A 21751-nucleotide genomic window follows, 5' to 3' on the forward strand; every position below is an offset into this window, starting at 1 on the left:
CCATCGATTACATTCGAGAAACTTCCGCCATATGCAGACGCTTCCTGCGCTGAGCGACGCCATTTGTCATTTGTTAAACGGTGGAATGCGGTCACCCGATAACGATCAAAAGGCGCATGTGTCATTCTCCATGGCAGTATATTTGTCACATTGCCAGAAACAGTCCTCGTCAGGCCAGCTGCTCTAGTGAAAGCAGAACAAACTGTGCTCTCCCGCGAATCTCACAGCTGCCGCATCGCGCACTCGACTAGCACCGTGCACAGCGTTAACATTACTTGCTGCTCACCGCACTCGACGGCTCACTTAGCGGTAAGATGCCTTTTATGATACCTGTTTCATGACATAATCGTGCAGATGTTTACGAAACACCGACATAGCCAATGTTTACGATAGCAAACGTAAGCGCACGTAGTGGGTGCGTAATGCAGTGAATAGTAGTTGTGCGTTTTTCAGCTGGAGCAGAGGGACGCCGATTTCAGCCTCAGCCGCAGTGCCGCATTCGCATGCAATCAGAACGCAAAACCAGTTATGTAACGAGAGTTTGTCGCAGGTTAATGAACTCCGTATAGACAATCAAACCATCACCGTATGACCACCAAGCCAACTTAGTCTAGTCACCTGGATATCATAGGTAATGCTTCACCCTGTGGGGGAAATTGCCCAAACAACTATGTACCTCACCTGCTTTAGAGCCTGATGGATGTGAAAAATATTCTTACGGGGAGAAAAGAGGCTTGACAATATAATTCCAAGATTTATACGAGCAAAAAAAGGCATACAAGACGGAGCCCGTGCGCTCGACTATCGGCGATCGTCATCTTCGTCGGTCCTCTCATCCTCGTTCGCTACTGCATTGAGGACGTATTGCACTGTGGATCAGTTCTTCAAAATCAGTAGTGCAAACGCGTCATCAGCGATACCTTTGAGAATATGCGCAACCTTTCGCGTTTCCGGCATCTTGTCATCGCCTTTGCGACAAAGCGAGAGCACGTCTTGGATGTACGCCACATAGGACTCGGTGCAAGTCTGAGCTCGGCATGCCATTTCTTTCTGCGCAGCGCGACTGCATCCGATGGGCTTGCCGAACAGATCGATGAGCGTTTGCTTACATACCTCCCAGCTCGTATGTTCCCCTTCGTGGTTCAGAAGCCACACTAGCGCCGTGCCTGTCAGGTAAAATGTGATGCTGGCTAGCAGCAGATTCGAGTCCCAGCTGTCGCTAGTTCTAACCTGTTCGTACAGTTGAAGCCAATCTTCGACGCCGGCATTGTCAGAGCCTGAAAAGGTGTGTGACGACGACGGGGCGGTTGACGGTGGATCGTTGAGGCACGGTTAGTGAGGTGTCCGAAGCACGCTCGTGCTCGCCGCGTGGTGGAATTGTAGATGCCGCCAAGGAGCGTCTGCTGCGCAAATCCGTCTTCAAACTTGAAAAACCCCCACTTCCGCCAAAATGTTACAGGAATAAATGACGCTTGACAATATATTTACAAGATATGTACAACAAGCAAAAAAAGGCATACAAAACCCAGCCCGTGCGCCAGACTATCGGCGATCGTCGTCTTCGTCAGTCCTGATAATCGTTTGTTTGTGAAGCATAGTAAGAGAAGTTGTACGAACCAATCTTTATCACAGCGTTCCATGCAAATGAATATTTTTATATATTCTCTGGTTACCTTATCAATTTATCATATCAAATAGAAGACGTAATTTGCTCTCTGCTTTTCTTGCTTTCATTTTTGTTGCCTTCATATGATAATGAGCAACAATAATTTTACTGACATGCCCGACAGAGAAATTTGGCACTTTGTCGTTCATTAGATAGCAAAAGCCTCAACTCTGGCAGCTTTGACGTATTCAAGTACATACGAGGATTTACTGGTCAGTTGGGTTTTTTGCAAATTCACGTTCGACGCGATGTCTGCGGTGGAAGGAACATTCTATGTCCGCTAGCAGCGGTAGCGATGAGCCGTGACACTGGCTAGTACTCCAAATTTTAGATCTAGGAAGCACGGCTGGTGAAGTGGTTGGCAACACGCCACCTTGTTTTCTAAATTCATACGAGCACCACACGTGCAAAACGAATACGTGGGCTCGCTTCCTACATCACACAAGTTTCGTTCGTCGCCCACTTTTATTTCTCTGTATTCAGTTACTTAGCCTACGATTTCTTTCGCTTGATTAACTCTTGCCTTCAGAAGATTGCAAGTGTTCAAAATTAGGCGCTTCCGTTTACGCATTCGTTAATAAGTTTCCCGTAGGATTATTCTGAACATTACACGGAATTTATATGAATTACGATTTATTCGTTGGTAAATGTAGGGAAAGCATGGATAATTTTTGGAATTGCACACGGAACGTTCCTTTGGGGTAAAGTTACCTCAGCGGCTTGAGAACCGATTCACGCGAAACGGAACGTAGGTATGAGTCGCTGGCCACCACCTTCAGTAGGTGGGGCCTGCGTGAACGACACTGGTAGAAAGGCTCGAGAATTTATGTTGAACTTTAGAACCATAAAAAAGGCTGTTTTGTCCGCGGCTGAACGATTAAAATAGATAAAAACGCTAAGCGTTACACTGCAGGCGTCCCAGAACGTTGGCGATATAAGGAGCACCGCCAACGGCGTTTCAGGCATCGCACTTCGATGGGGCACGAGCTAACGCACAAAGAGAAGTGTCAGCGCTTGTTAGCGTGCACTGAATCACTTAGCTTGACCTTTACTCGCTGTTTCGCTTATACCTGCATGAAGGCATGAACGAAGCCGTGAGGTCAACAGGGCGACTCAGCAGAAATGCGAATGCGCATGCACACTACGATCGATCCTGCCAGCAGTGGAAGCCAGAATGTTGCCCTGGCTCAAGCAGATACGTCAGAGCGGATGTGCACTGTGCGTGCACTTGCTTTTGTTGCGTTTGCATGCAAATGCACGGTATTTCAAAGGGCACTTTCTCATTATTCAGCCGTGGGCCGCGCATGCCTGTCGATACCGTAATAGCACAACGGCGGGCTCAGTGGGACCGGTGCGAATGTTCCTCAAGTGTCCGCATAATTGTTATCGAAATAAGATGCGTTAATACTAAGGGTTACTTGAACGACGTTTTCGGAATTAACCCGAATAAAAGAATGAAACTAGGTCATGTGAAATAAGATTAGTAGATAAAACACGCACAGTTTGGCGACTTCATGAAAAAGTTCGGTAAGCTTTGAGCCAACAAGGGCGCTATAACGTAAAACAATTCCAAACTTTTCTATTCGAATTCTGCAATCAGCCCCCTGCGATTGGTCAAAAACTTTTTAGACCCCCCCCCCCCCCTTCACCTGTCTGTCACGCGACGTCACGAAAAAACCGTGATAGCTCCCCATTTGATAAGACGTGTACACGCTGATTGTGCATAATTTGACCGAACAAAATCAAAAATACCTATTTCTGATTCGACACCTTTTTGCCATTAGCCCTGGGCTATTGGTCAAAAGTTTTCGGGCTGCACCCACTTCACCTGCCTTTCACGCGACGTCACAAAATCGCAAAAACGTACCGCGTCAAAGTGACGCGTACACGTTAAAGATGCATTAATACGCCGAAAAAAACTGAATTTTCTTCTGAATAGCCGCAGGCTGCCTCGTTCCAAAAGGAATAAAAGATGGCTGCCGCCGATCGCTCCGGCACTGGCTACTCGCCTCTGCCGGAGGGCATGGGTTTATTTGCCTGTATTAAACTTTTTGCTTGGCCGTGTAGCGTTTTCGAGAACATTCGGCACGTTTACGACCTCATTCTGCCAACTATTCTTTGCTGAGAATCCGTTCTAGCATTATTCTTAGGCTTTAGTTGCATGCCGCCGCGACTATCGACGAGCCACCGCAAGCTAAGTAAGAGAAAGCGGACCAATCGCAGAGGCCGGCACCAGCCTCTTCATACAGTTATCCATATCCAGTGCAGTGGCTCGGCCCCATCGAATCCCTCTCCACTTGAGCATGCTCCTTGCCTCATGTGAGCCAATTAGATAAGACAAGCCGCTTAGTGCAGGCAATGATATTCGTTTTTCAAGCAAACAAAAGTGAACGCCTATGAACGAGGGCAGCATTTTATTGGTTTGTTCAGACAACCCTGCGGGTGACCATCGATGCTTGCGTCGGCGGTTATGCAAATCTGACAGGAGATTGGAATAAAAACACATTGGAATAGTTTTACGTTATACGGCCCCACATTTCTTAACATATTACTTTTAACAAACATTGTTTCGATATAGGTCTAAATATTATACTACAGACTTTTGAACACGTAATATTTGAATTTGACAAAAACCAACAGCGTACAAAGCTAGAATCTTTACACTAACCAAATGCAAAAGAGTCGGATTGCTAGAGTATCTATGAGCATCAAGGCTACAAGTGAAGGGCCAGATATTAAGGTGGCCACGGGTACCTAATAGCTGATTGCTGCAGTTGGCTTTCGTGGTTAGCAAATTGCAGGAAACTTTTTACACAGACTCAATTAACACGCTCACCTGCAATTTCCGGCGTGTGTTTGTATGTGTTTCTTTCCTGCGTTGTTTCATTGTCACAAACCATGGTGGAGGAAGTGACCCGGCGTGACCTGCTGTTACAGATGTTAAGGAGGATGCGGGCGCGACAATGAATGTCGTTGCTGTCTCGTAAATTGGTGTGATTTCTACAGATCCCAATGTATTTTAGACGACAGGGAAAGCAATCAGTGGTCGTCGGGTGCTTAATTTTGCTCATAACATATTTACGCAATCTAGGTTGGTGGCGGATCAGTAACGATTGCAGAGAAGAGCCCGTCTTTAAAATATATCGCTACATTCTGCCGGTTGGCTGAATTCAGCAATTCTGATCTGTGCTCTTGCACTCTGCTCATTTCTTGTGTTTTGGACTAATATACAGCCCGATTTGACACTATTTCATCTTTTCGCATGTCCATTCTGAGGTAGCAGCATCAGGCCTGGCACGCGTAATGAGCGGGTTAATATTTTAATGGCCCGGAGCGACATTTAAAATGCTCACGAACTATGGTGTTTGGCTGCTGATCCAGAGGGAGTGGGTTCTATTCCCGCTGTTAGGTTCCATTCCTGCTGTTAGGTGAAAGTTGTGCTAGTATTAGTGATTCTGCTAAGCAGGCATGGCTTGCTACTTGTCGACCTCCATGCAGCAATGACGTCCTGCGCGCAAAAATATATGGTGAAAAAGGGACTGATTGAATGTTGTTGGTTAGCTGTGAAAGACTGGTGGTTTGTACACAAATGAACAGGACGAAGAACAGGACGAAGATCTGAACAGGACGAAGAAATTCTGGTCATAATAAAAATACAACAAGTAATCGTTGTTTCACAACTTATTTTCCTAAACCTACATTTACTTCTCTTTCCTTGGGGGGGGGGGGGGGGGGAGGGCGGATGCTTTCCCTGGGAAAGCTGTTGTTTGCACATTTATCACATATTTCTTCACACTTAGAGCTTCTATTCAATGGCTAAAAACCGCCTCTATCACAAAAATTAAAATATGCTGGTGAAAGTTGTACATGAGAAAGCAGAGCTGGGGAGTGTCCAGGATGCATGTGTCTGGTATTATTTTAGGATACTTAGCGCAAAAATATTGGCTCGTGATAGTTACCGCAACGCGCGTGTAAGCTTCTGTATTCTTGATATTATAAACATAGTATTAAATATCTTAAGATTCAAGTTGTTTCATCTCATTAGCGGTGTACACACTGAGTCAATAAAAGGTAAAAATAAGGTAATTACAGCTTACCATACAACGCAACTAGAAATAAGAGCGATAAGAAAACACAGCACCTTTAACACGCTGCCCCCTTTTAAATGTTGATGGCGCAAAGAGTTCCTTCCCCCTTCTTTCTCTGCTCTCATTAAAAAGACAGTTTTAGCAAGGCTTCGCTTACGCTCCGCTCCCGTCAGGTTTGACGAGCTCTGGTGGCTGCAGAGAAGGCCGTTGAACTTAACTTTTCTAACAAGTGCGCATGCGGAAACCCATGTGAGGCCCAGTCAGCTTGGCCACAAAATGTCACTGAAGCAAGTCGATGCAAGGTGATGCTCCACTCCATCAGTTTTGTACTGAACATGGGCAGCGTCTGTCAAATGAGCTCTGCCAGATGAACGTGTGTCATCTGTCGGAATGGACGTCTGTCAAATGAACTTTGTATTATGGTGAACGCAGTTTAAGTCAGCTGCATCGTGGTCATAATTCAAAATTTTAGTAAACGTAGGGGCTAAAGAACAATATGTGTCTCACCATTAAGCCATAACTACAGTCAGTTGCTTCAGTTGAGGGAGCGGGGTGCAGTAATGTCCATAAATGCTGCTCTACGAGTCTTAACTATTGCATAGCGTCTAATGGCTTGGCTTTCATTTCAAGTAATTGCTATGGTACTCGTGAAGTATACAATATATATTACGCGCAGTCATGCTAACATACGTAAACAATAGATTTTCTTGGTGAGTGCTGAATAGTGAAAGTATGCTAGCAAATACTGCCATTACAAAAGCATGCCTCACTCTTCCTTGTTACGCATAAATACAGCACCCACATTCGTCGAGAACATCTCACCAGAGCCATGAGAATCTGGACGAAAGCTTCGCAGGCAGTATGCTTCTGGGAAACAAATTTATGATGCTGACATGAAATACCAAGAGTGCAATATACAATCTCTTCCCGAACTAACATAATCTTGTGTTTAGAACACGGCGTCGTTAAATAATATATGCCTGCGGTATTCTTATACATTAGTTTGAGGCAAATTTGATGGGCCGACAAGGCACGCCAGTTCTATTGAAAAAACACTAGACCATTTAAATCCTATGTTACTTCGATATCTAAGCCACACATTTGCGTGATTCACGCGATTTCGATAACTTATCTGCAATATAGGCGTGACAGCAGAAAACAGCTTGAACGACCTCCAGTAAGTGTGGCTAACGCTAACGCGACTCGGGGCATGCGCCAAGCGAACGAGCTCACGGGGCAGCCAAGTGCCGGAGTCCGTGGCGTCCCGGCCGTGACGTAGCTCGCGAGAGGCCGCCACTAAACTTGTCGCCGCTGGTACGACGAAGCGGTGCGTTGGTCAGCTTTACCTTATTACTGAAATGCAAGCAGCAAAATATCCACAAAGCTAATTTCCAGAGCTGACCATATTTTAGCAGCCTCTGCGAGAACATTATCTGCACACGACGTTCCATGCATCAGGTGCAACCCTCTGGAGTCCAGATAAACATGTTTCAGTGAATGCTATCATAACTAAATATAGTTGGAAGTTGTTATACCCGGAAGTGAAAATGGTTTACGGCGAAGCTGTTAGCCTCTAGTTGGTCGAGAATTCTCGTGGGGTGCTTACCCGAAAACTGCCAGCTGGAATAGGATCTGTGAGTTTCCGCGTAACAGAAATACGTTTTCTCGTATATTCGAATTCCCGTAGGATGCAATCACGTCTGCAGATTGCGTGCAAGTCGTAATTAACGAATTTTGTGACGCAGTTTACAGCGAGAAATCGAATTGGTCCAGTAATGCATTTTTGTCAGGCAGAGGGGCTACGAGTATGAGGAACTATGCTGAACTTCCGTGTACGTGCGTGCGCACGTGATGAACGTGTGCGCACAATGTATCTGTCCTGGATGCGTGGTTGATTTGCCCGTTGCATCTGTCGCACAGGGTGTGCTGCGAAAGTAATCGACATTATGGCAAACGCTGTCCAACAACAGTAACGCTACATCAGCTGGAAAAAGTATGTGTTTCAGTTGCCGCGTAACATAATTACTTTATAGTATATTCGAAGTACAGTGTGACGCTTTCATATCTGTAGATTGTGTGTACTTAATTTTATGTATTTTCTAACGATATTTACTTTTAAAACTCGCTTTAGTCCAACAAGGCGCCTGCGCTTGGTGGAGAGATTAGTAGAATGAGGGTGTATGCTGCACTTCCACACACGCGCGTGCGCGCGTCAGGTGCGTCGCTTGTAGTGGTGGTGCTTGCGTAAATTTGTCTGACATCCACGCGAGAGTGCGCTACGATTTCGCCACGTGAAAATAGGTGTACAGCGACATTGACTTTCGCATTCTGGAACGGATGTGGACGTTTCATCATATAGGCTGAGCATTGCAGGAAAAAGTTTTAATCTTGAGAAGCGCCTAGTGGTACACAGCGCTAATGTGTTTTAGATCTTCTTTCTTTTCGATATTTTAGTCTTTTTTATATTCAGCTGGTCTGAGAAGCACCTTGTGCGTTTTGCTGCGAAGAAACGCCGGTAGTACGAAATATGCATTGACGGAATGCGCGGAGTGATAACATATCGGGAGCAAACTTCTTGCGTACATTCAACACAGTTGCACGTGGTGGCTGAAACAGTAAAGTTTTTTTCTTTTATTGCCTATAATTCTTTGTCTAGTTACGCGATGACACTTTCTGCTTCGTTCCGTTTGTCCTTCTATTTCATCCCCCAAAAGCTTGTGCCACCATCTAGGCTTGATTGTCTGTGAATACATCAGGTTCCGTACACATGACGCCACCTACTTGTGAGTGCATGCGGGAGCCTCTGATGCTATATTTTGTCAGAAAGCCGCCGACAAGCATGCGCTCAAAGAATAAACTCATAATAAATTGTAAATCTAATCATTCATCACAAATCATAAATCTCATATTGTACATAGTAGAGCGAACTGTCACACTAGCGTTTATGGGAGCTGCAAGCAGGGTGGTTCAGCCAGCAGAGAATAGTGATTAGCACATAGATTTTTCTAAACTTCGTCCTTACGGTTTCGAATGGCTTAGTGACTTTGTCAACACATTGTTCCAAATAAAGTATTCTGTTATAAGTAATTAAATAAACGCCATTAAAATTCACCAGTTGTATGACTCGATCACAGGACATACAGTAGAAAAGCCCGATATTGAAAGCATTACCCCACTGACACGAGCACCGCCTGTGAGCTTAGTACACCTTTATGAATTTGTCGCGTGCGAGCAAGCGCGTTGAGAGGCTTAGCGCGTTTCAGTTTGCCTACCTGGGCAGGCTGAACCGTCGCAATTCCTAACAATTAAGTGTGTTGATAGAATGTTCTGCTTTTACACGAGTATAGAATGCCTAGAAATTGTTCACAATGAATGCACATAAAGGATAATAATCAAAACCGCAAGAACATCTCAAGCCACCAGAACGAAGTTCAGACAAATCCATGAACTAAACCTGAATGTCATTGTGTGTCTGTGCCGTGCCCTAAGAAACTGCTCAGTGACAATGAACGGATACATCAGAACACGATGAAGAAACGTATATGAAAGACAAATACTTACGGAGGCGAAATGAGAATGCAGGAGAGATATTTCGGGAGGAAGGTACGCGCAGCAAACGCAGGCGACGACAGAATGGCGTCTGCCACAACAGTGAGAAGCTTTCCTAAAACACGCGTTACAACATAGGCGAGCACGCCGGCGCACAAACTATGGGACAAGGGAAAACGCTGCAAGATCATTTATTTAATTTGCCAAAAACAAGATTGCGCCTAACAATGAGTTTTCAGGGGACATTGTCATAGTGTGCGTACCATTCTATGGAGTCGCTTACCTCCCGAAATACGACAGCCTTGGTCTCCAAGAGTAGACTGTAAGGTTTATAATTAATGACGCCAAAGAACGCTATGCACTATATGATAATTTCCTTATGTGTAGTTTCTGTAGCAATCTTTTTGACAGTATATATCAATAGATGTGTAGTTGTAGGGCCGTGGTTCCTAAAGCTTTCCAGGATCGCTGACAAATTTTCGCTATCAAGCACAATTTCTTGTATCCGTTTTCCTTATCAACTGTGACGTTATTTTAACTAAATGCCTACCTCCAATTTATTTATTTACTATTTGTGATACCTGAAAAACCACGGCCAAGGTGTTTTATGTGACTGCATGGCTATTAGGCAGTGGCAGACTTGTTTTCAAATATGCGTAGTGTTATGTGTGTAAATACTATCGTGTCCAATGTGAGCTGCAGCAGTCGAGACAAGGTCAACATGACAGCCGCGACGCTCTCGACAAGAAAGTCACCAACGAGTACGATCCTGCAAAACGTAACATTTCAGCGCAGCTCTATATGTGTTTTCATGTAGCGATATCTTGAGGCATTGCAGCGATCACCACACCTAACGGCAGAGCCACGACGTGGAGCGCTCTTTGTAGACCGACCACGCAGTTGCCGCTTGCCGGGCACTGCAGCTTGTGCAACTTTAACCTTTACCGGGAAACGCTTGCGGCGAACGCATCGCGCGAAGGCGAGTTTTCTGGTTCATTATTTAGAGCGCAGCTCTTAAGGCCGAACCACTGGCATGCGTCGGCACGCTTATGCACGCGTCGATGCGTCAAACGGGTCGGTCTCGAACAGGGTGACGTGTGGCGACGCTTCGCCAGGGTGGACCAGTCAGAAGCTGCGACGTGTCACCGGCGTCCACCAATCGGAGGCTGCGATGCCTGATGGCAGCCGATGCGAAGACGGAACTGCAACGAAGACGAATACTGAAACGATTTTCCGGGTTCGTTGGAACAAGATACTCACGACAGTGTTCCTAAAAAAAACATTGTTGCTATACTAGGGACACAACGACACGACTGACAACCGCGGGCTGTGGCAGTGCGACGTGGATCCCAGCGGAGTTCGAACGACGCCGACAAATCCAACCTGTCGACCAGATCTCAGCGGCTTCAGTGCGACCGTCAGCTGAAACATTCAACCGAATCACCATTGCCGCAACGTCTGTGCTTGGTGTATGTGTATTTTGTCGTGCTCGAAACGAATGGAAAAATACTTCCGAACTCCGAAGTCTAGATAATCAGCACTCGCCTACAGCCGAATATTTACGCCACGCGTAGCGTGTCCCTCGAGTTCACAACTGGTGAGTGAACGAGCCCAGCCGAGAAATTCTGCCAAGGAAATGAATTTTCAGTTCCACTTGGCGCTGCAGCGATTTAAATTATGGCACTCCTGGCTTCGTGTAGTGTGTGACGTTGTGAATGAGCCGAGTGGAACTTCAAGTGGTGAGCCGCGGCGTGTTTCGTGTGGTCTCAGGTGATTCAAGTTTAAAGGGAAAATATTATGTGGTTTTACGAGCCAAAAAGACTTTCTGATTATGAAGCACGCCGTAGCAGGCGACTCCGGAAATTTGTTCTCCCTGGAGCTCTTTAACGCGCACCTAAATCTAATTGCACGGGCGTTTTTGCATTTCACCTGCGCTTTTTCCATCGGCAAAGATGACTTTCGAAAGCGAAAGACACTAGTAGCCGAACATTGAGAAGTACGTACATCATCAGCCATACCGTCCATTGAAGCTGAGAGTGCGTTCTTTTATTCGACGTGTGAATTCAGTTCAGCCCAAGTTCACAGTACTCCTTCACTAACTTCTTTCAAGGGCATGCTTCTCATGGGCTAGCGGGGGATAAATCGCAGGTGCAAAACTCAAGAACGCTCACGCATCGAAGGAAACATGATACAACACGGTCATGCCTGAGGGGGTGTATCCTTATACTTGAGTACTCCAAAAAGCAATGATCTATTTGCAATAGCTGCACCGTATGGTATGCACAGGAGGACCTGCGTCATGCAAGACCTATGCACGCAGCCGCCTATACCAGGATTGCTTCCATGCCTGCTTCAGAAGCAGCACGTACTGAGTCAATGAAACCGTAACTGGCATTTGATCTCTCTTACCGTTTAACGAAAAAGATTGTGTGAGTGCATTGCGGGGAGGGTGAAAAGGTGTCTTTAGTGCTTTTTGCAGTCGGTATGCCTAAACTGTGCAAATCTCCTTACCTTCCACTAAAGCATTTGTCGCTTCGATACTATAAACTATATTCAGGTAAAAAGATACACTGAAAACCAAGTTCCTAATGCATTTTCTCAGAATGTGCTTGATTGAAAAGTTAGCATTTGCACTGCAACATTATTCAATATACAGCATATGCGCTTGAAATAAGTACGCTCCGTGAAAGGTGAACGATTGGGCCTGTAATACGAAAATTTGTAGTAGCACTACGAAAGGTGTTGCCATGCGTATCAGCCTCAAAAAAACAGCTGCGTGTCCAGCCTACTTCCTCGGAGGCACCCATATGAAGAATGTTCGGGCCCTTCCCATTCTGGGTGTAACAATCAGCCCTTTTTTCGACTTTTCCACATATGTCACCAGTGCTGTATCTAAGGCTCTTGGAATTGTTGGGTTTGCGTTCCGTGTTTCTATACACTATGGACCTGAGGTTTTCCTAGCATTCTACACTTCTATCAGCCTGCCACGGCCTGAGTGCTACTTATCAGTATAGTCCATGCGCCATACTCACCTCGCTGACAAGCTTGAATTTGTTCAGCGCCGGGCAACACATGACCTCTGCTCCCGTCTTCTCGGTTGCCACGAACTCATCCCAGCCTACGAGGTTGCCTCAAAGCCCTCAAATGGCACACCCTGCCATACCAGCGGAACACTGCACTAGTACATCTATTTTGCTGGGTGCTTAATGGCTGTCTGGAAAGCACTCATCTTTCTTTTTCATTCCGGTACAACAAGCGGTCAGCACAGCCTGAGCCACATCACGACTGGACTACCCGACACCGCAGCTCCGTGCTTATATCCGGCATACAGAGCTTGCTCTCTGCCCCTTTGGTCATTCGGACTCACCTTCTTTGTGAACGGACAGAATCGGCGCTCCTGCGCTTTGTGCAGCCGTCGACTGCCTAATTCTTGCCCAATGTGTGTGCGATGCTCTGTGATTGAGGAAGTGTGTTGGGGGGGGGGGGGGGGGAGGGCAATATACTGCATTAACAGCAAAAGCACTGATGACAGTAATTATATTTAAAATGTGTTGCATATTTATTGGCAAATCTATTACTGGAACTCCGCTGCAATATTGAATAACGTGCAGAATGTTCTAGCAGGATGAGCGGGAACGTAGACGGTTCGGTGTTTCTACTCGGTGTCAATGTGTTGTATGCAGCGGGTTCACTTTCATTGTTTTTCAAGGGAAGCCTGTAGTGCTTCACTGGTCTGGGCGTCGGTATTGGTGTTGCCGTACGAAAAAAATCAAGCCGCGCGGAAATAAAAATTCTTTGTCGGGCTGCGGATGCCAACTATCGACTCATAGTTCCGAGACCACCATGCTAACCGATTCAGCCACTGTCGGATCATTGTGCTCGCTCTTTAAAGCAGACGTTTATATACAGCTACGAGGAAGCAGACGCAGCGAAAAGCGCGCGATAATCACAGGAACCTCCCCCCCCCCCCCCCCTCCGGAAGAGGGAAGTGGTGTGATCGCCTGTTCGCTCGCTTCGCGCCCGCCGTTTCCCGCCAGCTCAGGCCCGGCACTCATATGGGAAGGCCACATTTGGTTAGTTCTGCCGAAGAGCAGGCAGCGTTGAAGGAGCGGCAGCCGTTGTGGGCCGCAAGTCGTGCGTTCGGCTGAAAAAAAGGCCGCATTTGGCTAAAGCAGACGGTAAATCGCTCGAGAAAGGGCTCGTCGTGGACGTGCCGGCTTCGCCATGACGGAGCGCGAAGCGGAGGCGTTACGACAACGAAGAGCCGCGGATCCCGAGCTTCGCTTGCATAGTAGTGAAAGGGCGGTAAATTTTCTTCACAATATCATGCAACAGGCATAATCTTCAAGCGGCTAGATAAGTGCTTTTAAAGCTTTTGAAAACACAAAACAGCTTATCTTCTCATATTTGATGTTCGTGTAGTGAGTATTCGCATGGAGTCTACGTTCTGTAATCTTGACAAAACTCAATAAACAATTGGAAATTCTTTGTTTTCTGCAGCTGTAAAATTTCTATAATCCTGAAGATGCCAGAAATGTGGTGAAAGCAAGTTTTCCATCAACGGGGTGAATTGGCATCTGAAAGTGAAAAACATTTTTTACAGCGTAATCTGTTACCGGCTCAATCAAATAGCTCTTTTGGCTGGTGATCTTGTCCACCACAACCGCCGGTGTCTGTCGCTCGCAGCTATCAGTGGGAATCAGAAAAGAAATACTCCGTCCACGCCGGGATCGAACTTGGGCCCGCTTCGCGAAATTATGCTTCTCTTCCACTGACCCAAGCCATCGCTACCGAGACTGCAGCGAAAACATGTCCTTTAAACACATTTTAGCGCGATAGAAGACACGTGATGTGACATCCACGCCACGTGCCTTCGATGCGGGCACACCTTACATTGTAGTCGCATATTATTACATTCGGTGGTTCTCTATGTAGCAGTTGCCCAGATAGTGGTACAAGATAGATAGAGAAGGCTTGAGAAAGGAAGATGATTGAGATGTATACAAAAATTCTAGAATGAAAGAAAGAAAAACACACGAATTGATTCCTGAATAGTTCAAGCTGGCTAAGTGACTATGTCACCTTCCCGTTTCACAGGGGATGCCAGCAAATCGTTATCAGAAGTAGCATCACATCAAATCATCATCAGCATCGTAACTTTTTCGCTCAATGGCCGATTTGATGCATTATCATCATTAAGGTTTAGAACAGGATCAAGCTACCTATTTCTCAGTGATGGAAGTGCTGCTTCTAAAGAAAACCGGCCCCAATACGAAGTTAATTAGGGCGCAAACGCCAATGTACTAGTTCCGTTATTATCTATGGTTCGTAAACTGTTACTATCTGCGTTAGTCCTATGAGCCCTGAGCTTCTTTTGGTAGTAAGTCTTATTACCTATGCCATTACTGCGTACGGTTACTAGGTTCTCAAAAGCTTTGTGAAATACAGTTACTGCATTTCAGTTCCTAACTGGCAAGATCCTTTAACAAATTGTCTAGTTCTTGAATTTTATAGCTCTAAATAAATGGCAATACCTAAGGACCCTATATGGTGGCTACGCATTGCACAAGGACATGTGGTAAGCCTTCCCAACGCTTGGCCATAGGTACATTTTGCTATTATTTATTGTCCGCGAAATCGCTCCATGTTATTGCTGCAATTTCTACTGGAGTACGTTTTACTTATGTGTGTAATTTTTTTTGCCTCTATTCCAGTATTTGCTCACCTGACGGCGAAAAGATGAAGGCTCCTATTAAGGATCGTGTCGTGTATTCTCCATACCCATCCATTGACATCCCGGTGTGCTCAGTTTATGCTCTGGTCAAAGAAAAGCTACTGTGGAACCCCCACAAAGCGGCACTGGTGAGCGCGATGGTTCTGTGAACAGATGCTTATTTAATTACGATCTCTAGAACATCACAATGTAAACAAAGTAGTGACAAGCTTTCTTTTTACATGTAGCGTTTGTAATATCTATTCTCCACCAGTCTTATATCTAATGCACTTCAAATGCGAGAGCAGCATAGGGAAAGCAGGGAATACACGGACGAGTACTGGTCCTCAGCTGAGCTTCAAATATAGAAGACGAGGAGATTATTCACACAGTGGTTTTGACATCAGTTGTGTCGCCGAAAAAGAGGAGGACAGTCGCGTGAGCCTGTACGGCAAGTGGACGTTTCACTTTCGCAAAGGCAGGCTGCAACCGCTGCCACTCCGTGTGTCCTCCCAACCGCTCTCTTAATAAATGTGGACGTAGTCGGCTTCACGCCAACTTCATATAGGAAAATGAACGAGAAAGAATATAGGTCCCAGAATACCCATCACAGCAAGGATAATAAAACATTGCTGCGCAGCCCGTCTGTCGTACAGACATACTAAACCTCTTTTTTTTTAAATTGAACTAAAGGAATGGTTACACAATTATATTTTGCTGCCACTTCAACCTTTTCGCTTGTTTGAATATTGTGTTTATGGTCGACAATGTGACTCGTTTTCTGTGATTCCTTGGCTGGGACACAGATTTCAAATGAAGCACGCAGTGATACGTCCTTATTGTGCTTAACACCAATTGTTTATCCTAAAGGCCTTGTTTTAATAATGTTCACATGCCCGTGCGCTTATATTTTCACCATTGTGTGCCACCATTGTGTGCAATTGCCAACGTGGCCAACATTGTTCTCGAGCTTTCTTATTTAGTAATTGCGCATTAATAACACAACTGCTTTCAGAGCAGCCACAGAACGATAACACCATTAATGCACACTAATGCGATAGATTTTCATGAACCACCAGCATGGTATCCGCTTAAAAAACCCACGTAAAAGACAATGTGCATGTTTTCACACAAATCGCACACGCGGAAAAGTTGCTATACATGATACTAGAACGTATAAAAAAGTATAAATCCTTTGCAACGTTACACACGAAGCTTAGGTGAATATACTGTTGGTTATACGAGAAGTTATGCACTGCACCTTTCGATTGCAAGGCAGAGGCATTATATTGGGAAAACAATTAATGTTTCTGGGACATAATGCTGGGAAAGCTTTCGGAACTGGGGCCGTAAAAGAATCTCAATACACATTTCTGTGTAATTTTAGGAAAAACCAACATAGAATTAATATTTAACAGTAGTTGGATTACCAGCCGTAATAATAGTGTATACAGTTGTAAGTGACAGTTTTGATGATCTTAAGCAGTTTTCACTCCAGTATGTTGTCTGGTCCACTTCTCACTACTATTTTACACTGCATATATCGACTTTCGTTTTCACAAAATGCCCAACAGTGGCCCAGAACAACACAGAATGATATATTACGCGCACACCTTCAGCTATATTGAAGTGTAAAGAAGTTCGAAATGGTATTTATAGATGTTATTATTATTTATTTCATTTGTAGGTGTGAAATACATTTCTGAATGTTTTAAATTAAAACATTAGTAGACAACAATTACGATACAGTAATGCACACAAAAATAAATTTCTCTAGCAAGGAATATGATGCATAAGGCGCATCTATGGCACCTGGCTACCCTGACTAGTTTCAAGCGCTAAGTTTTGAGCTCTTTCGTAAAACATGAAAACTTGCTTTCAGTTCAACGCAACCTTGGAGACGAGTGCATGAAAACACGATAGACACACAAGCGCTGAAATCCAGCAAAAGAATGATGTGCTTTAAAAGAAAAGAGAAACATGTGTGCGAACATTCAACACGTCATCATTCGCTCATGTATTTATTTTTGTGGCCTAGCGTAAAATCGTGACTTCGACATTTTTCCTCGGGACACCGATTTATTTTCGAAAATTTCCTGAATGGCATAAGCAACTTGATATCTAAATGCGGACTGGTTTCGGCAATGTACGTTAGTAGGGCTCGCTGAGAAATCACATAGAGCCAAGAGTGACTGTCCAGTTGCCTTGTGGGAAGAAGGGCTGCGGTTTGCAAATAGGGCCATCCGATCTTGTTTACATAATCTGCAATGTTCATGTGTAAAATATGTGTATCAATTGTTTCAGGTTGATGACGTCACCAGTGTAACTCGTGCTGAGGTCCTATCACGAATGCAACGTTACGCTGTGGGCTTTCGCCGAAATGGCGTCGTTCCCGGAGACCGCATCTGCATTCACCTTAAAAATTCTGTGGAGAATCTGTTAGCCATGTACGGCTGCATCTTGGCTGGCGCTGCAGTTGTCTTGGCTAAGACGTCACTCAACGACAGTAAGGCTACAATAAGGAATACAATTATTTTGAAGTGCTTGCATTAGTAGCCAAGACCTATCAGAAATTATTATAGTGGTGAGTTTTCCGCTGAGCAGCCATGCGAAGGTTAACATCACGGCCAACTTCTCATTGCGATTAAGAGAATGAACACGGTTTGGAAGCTAGAGACATAGGTAAAACAAAAAGCATTTTATTTTGTTTGCGCCACCAAATCAGGAAATTTGCTAGCGCAAGCTAGAATCAGGTAACCCTAGACAGAAGTAACTAGAGATCGCTGGAAGAGGAATCCATCATGCAGTCACCATAAAAACAAGCTGATGATGACAATGAGCTTCAGCGATGAGTGGGGCACGACGAAATACAACGACGTAAGTATCCTATGGTGCGACTAGCTGCCGTAGCAGCTTCATCGACACCCATATTCATTGACAGATCCACAAAAATTTATATAACTAGGTAGTTATAAGTGTCGACTGACGAGAGAGCCGTGCGATTAAGATAGCTGCACGCATTGGAGACGTTAGGTTAGCGGAATACAATACGTACCTTTCCATTTCGTAGCATGCAGGTTCATGAGCAAGTCACTGCATAATTATTACACATTATTAAGCTCACCTTGAAGGCTGCGTCAATCAGTTCTATTAGTAATTTTTCGATGAAGTGCCCAAACATCCTAATCGTAAAATATGTTAAACAGCTGGGAATATCATTATTATATACAATAAAAAGCAGAGGACTTAACACTAATATCTCAGGGACACCAGAAGTTACAGCAGAAGAATAAGATGAATGATAATTAACGATAACATATGAGATTCTGTTGGAAATGAAGCATTTTAACCAACTAGGTACAAGCTAATCAATATAAGGCCGACAAAGTTTCTAAGTGGGTAATTTGTGTAAAATAGGCGTAAAAAGTCCTCGCGTAATCAAGAAAGCTGCAGTCGCATTCAGTTCTAAGGTTACCATTAGAAAGCACGTCATTAGTAATTGACACAAGCTCTGTTTCACAAGTAAATATTTTGTAATACCCATGCGGATAACTGCTAAAGAAACTGCTGGTTTGCTACTAGTCAACTCTATGCAAATATGGTATGTCTTCTAGCTTATGCAGGAGTTGCATATTTAGCAAATAGGTTGATAGCTAATAAAACAAAGATTACCTGATTTCTAGACACCACATCCCGCATATTGGGTATCGCTGGAACCAGTAGCGATTGGCAGAAAATTTCTGCAAGGTTTACCGATGAATTTTTTTAGTGCAGTTAAGTATATTCGAATTGATAACATTGGGGGGGGGGGGGGTCAGGCGGCATAAATGATTTGCGGGTTGCTGACCATTATAGAGATTCCGAAGCTTTCAATAACAATGTCATCCGTAGATAGTGAGTTACACATTAGAATATATGGAAGTGGAATAAAGCACATGCTGGAAAAATGACGCAGACGGGTTACCTAAGGTAGTGCTTCACTGACTGAAAGCAACAGGGATATCGGAGAGGGTTAGTTAAATGTGCCTGCTTTTAGCATCGCTAGAAACGCTCCAGAGCATTCGCGGGTTACACCGCAGTATCAAAAGGGATGTTTCATGGAGAAAGGTTTTCTTGTCCATTGAAATGGCACGAGTGTAATTTTGTCACCGCGATAACATTCAGGCCAGTGAAGTACATGATCAAAAAGCTTTGGACACCGAAACAGAATCTTCTACTTGTTGAGGAGGTGCTTTAATGAGTTATTGAACGAAGGTAATTGAGCGAGGCTTAGCAGCAAACCTTTTTTGGTACATAACAATGGTATCAATACAGAATTTCAGATTTGTAGGTATTCGAGTTACCCTTTACAACTCGACCGTATCAAGTCAAAAGTGCTCCAGGCTCATATGATATGAAACCAGCGCCAGCTTTGGAGTAGTGTAGAATAACTAGCATTTGTTAGTTGAAACTTGCGCTCTCCGAGTAAGATCGAGCATCACGTCATCGTTTACAACTGGCAGATACGTTAGCGGAGAGGAAGGTCAGCTGCAGTCGTAAGGATGATACCGAAGATGTTAGCTGTTGGGCTAATACATGTAAGCATATGAAGACGTTGTGACATGTACAAACCATGAGAAATATTCAATAATTGAGTACACTCAGTCCAGTATCGCTTAATAGTTATTGCATGACTGGGTCACCCCACATTAAGAAAGTGGAAATCACACAAAAATAATAGCATGCTACGGTACCGTATAAATATCTGATAAATACATCATGTGCTTCACCTTAAGAAGTGAGAGCTGTCGGGGATCTATATCAAGTGCCCAGTATCAATTTGCGACTGGAAATAATTACCTGAACACAAACAACGCCAACGATGAATGAACGGGAATGACATGAGAAACAAATGCTTTAGTAATGGCATTAAAAACTCTCCCACCTTAACTAATATGACGGTTGTATCTCTAGGTACTGTAAACCTTTTTCGGAGCCCTATATTTTCGCATCTTGTACAGGAGCCGAAAGTCAGGATTCCGTGATGTAACAACATCGGCTGAGCAAGTATCGATCATAGACGATAGAGCCACACCTTTGTTTATTATATTACGGGTATTTGTGACGAATCTGGGTACGGTATTTACTGTCGGTCGAGCCAGAGATAGCTGTGAAAAATCTGAGCGCGCCTAAGTACTTCTAATAACCGCGAAAGCATTAATGCCCGATGAAACACCTATTAGCGGCCCTTCGAATTATGGACTCCTCACAGGCTTACGAGCGCGTTGAGACGCTTGGCCAACGCCTCCTAGATAACACAAGGCTGGCGAACTTCGATCTGTTACGTCATGCTACCTCGACCGACTGCCATATTCTACTGGTGACGCTCCCGCACCATATATATGACGACAAATGATGGGGAGACCAGTCATCATCACATTAGTCTTGGCGTTCCACAAGGAGGCATACTAAGCCCTAGGCCGTCCAATGTAACCCTTACTTTACTCGCCGATATAGTGCCAGAGACTACCAGTATGAGCCTATGCGCTCATGACATTTGCATTTGGGATTTTGGTGTTTAACGGCCACAAATTCGTGCAAGACTGCAACGTGCAGTGGCGGTCACCTCGAAGCATTTGCAGCAGAGAAGTCAATAATTGGTGATAGCGAAGTGTGCGGCCCTTGCTTCTGCACGCAATGTGATGCACCGCTACCAGATTTCGATTAACGGTGTAGCCATACCGTACGTAACGCACCATATATTTCTACGAGTGATGATTGACGGAAACTTGTCCTGGATGACGCAAGTACCGACGTTCAAGTGCACATTAGGCAGCTTCACACACACGCTTAAATGCACATCAGGCATGAAATGGGCACCATCAAAGAGATAATTGCTTAATCTGTATAAATCACTTCTCGCAGGCTATCAGCGATACAGTTTAGCTATTATTATTAACTCCTGCCGCTCCAGCCTACGTACTCTAGACAACTTACAAACTCAAGCACTAAGAACATCCTTTGGTCTGTCACGCTGCTCTTCGACGAAAGGCGTGATTGCGGAAGCAGGTGTTCGTCGGGCAAATGTTCATCTCTCATGCGAACATTTAAAGGTAAATCTTCAACTATTGACCCGCCATGAATGTCACCCTCTATTGACAATTGGCATCTTTCGTCCACGCAGCACTTTCTCGGAATCTCTTTCCTGTCATGACAGCCGCTTTCCTCAGGTTTTACAACTGCAAAAGCAGCGGCCGTACCAGCGTGGACTTTACCAAGGTCTGTAGTCAACCTGTCCATTCCCGGAGTCAGGAAAAATCACGTGTGTCCTCGTGTGGACTTAAACAAATTACTTTATCCCAAATATCTGAAGACTATGCCGCTTCTATGCGTATATTTACTCACGGGTCGCTGTCAACAACCAGTTCAGCTGGAGCATTCCTAATACCGAATATGAACATCAGTAAGCGCTTCCTTCTCGACTACCAAACTACATTACCGGCCACAGAAATTGTTGCTATTCGGGAGGAAACATATATATATCTATCTATCTATATATATATATATATATATATATATATATATATATATATATATATATATATATATATATATATATATATATATATATATATATATATATATATATATATATATATATACAAGGAGCCACATCAGACTTGGGTTATATTTTGCGATTCCAAGCCGCTCCAAGTGAGTAATTCCGCACTTAGATGAGGACCTTACTATGTTCTC

General features: G+C 44.5%; 1 long non-coding RNA gene across 1 annotated transcript; it reads left to right on the top strand.

The window, feature by feature from the left end:
- Nucleotides 1-236: 236 nt before the first annotated feature.
- LOC129384743 (uncharacterized) lies at nucleotides 237-17481 on the top strand. Its single transcript, XR_008612393.2, has 3 exons — nucleotides 237-309; nucleotides 15018-15165; nucleotides 17321-17481. It is a non-coding gene; the product is annotated as an uncharacterized lncRNA (long non-coding RNA).
- The last annotated feature ends 4270 nt before the right edge of the window (nucleotides 17482-21751 follow it).

Source organism: Dermacentor andersoni, chromosome 4 (genome assembly GCF_023375885.2).
Source record: "Dermacentor andersoni chromosome 4, qqDerAnde1_hic_scaffold, whole genome shotgun sequence".
In the NCBI taxonomy this organism is placed as follows: domain Eukaryota; kingdom Metazoa; phylum Arthropoda; class Arachnida; order Ixodida; family Ixodidae; genus Dermacentor; species Dermacentor andersoni.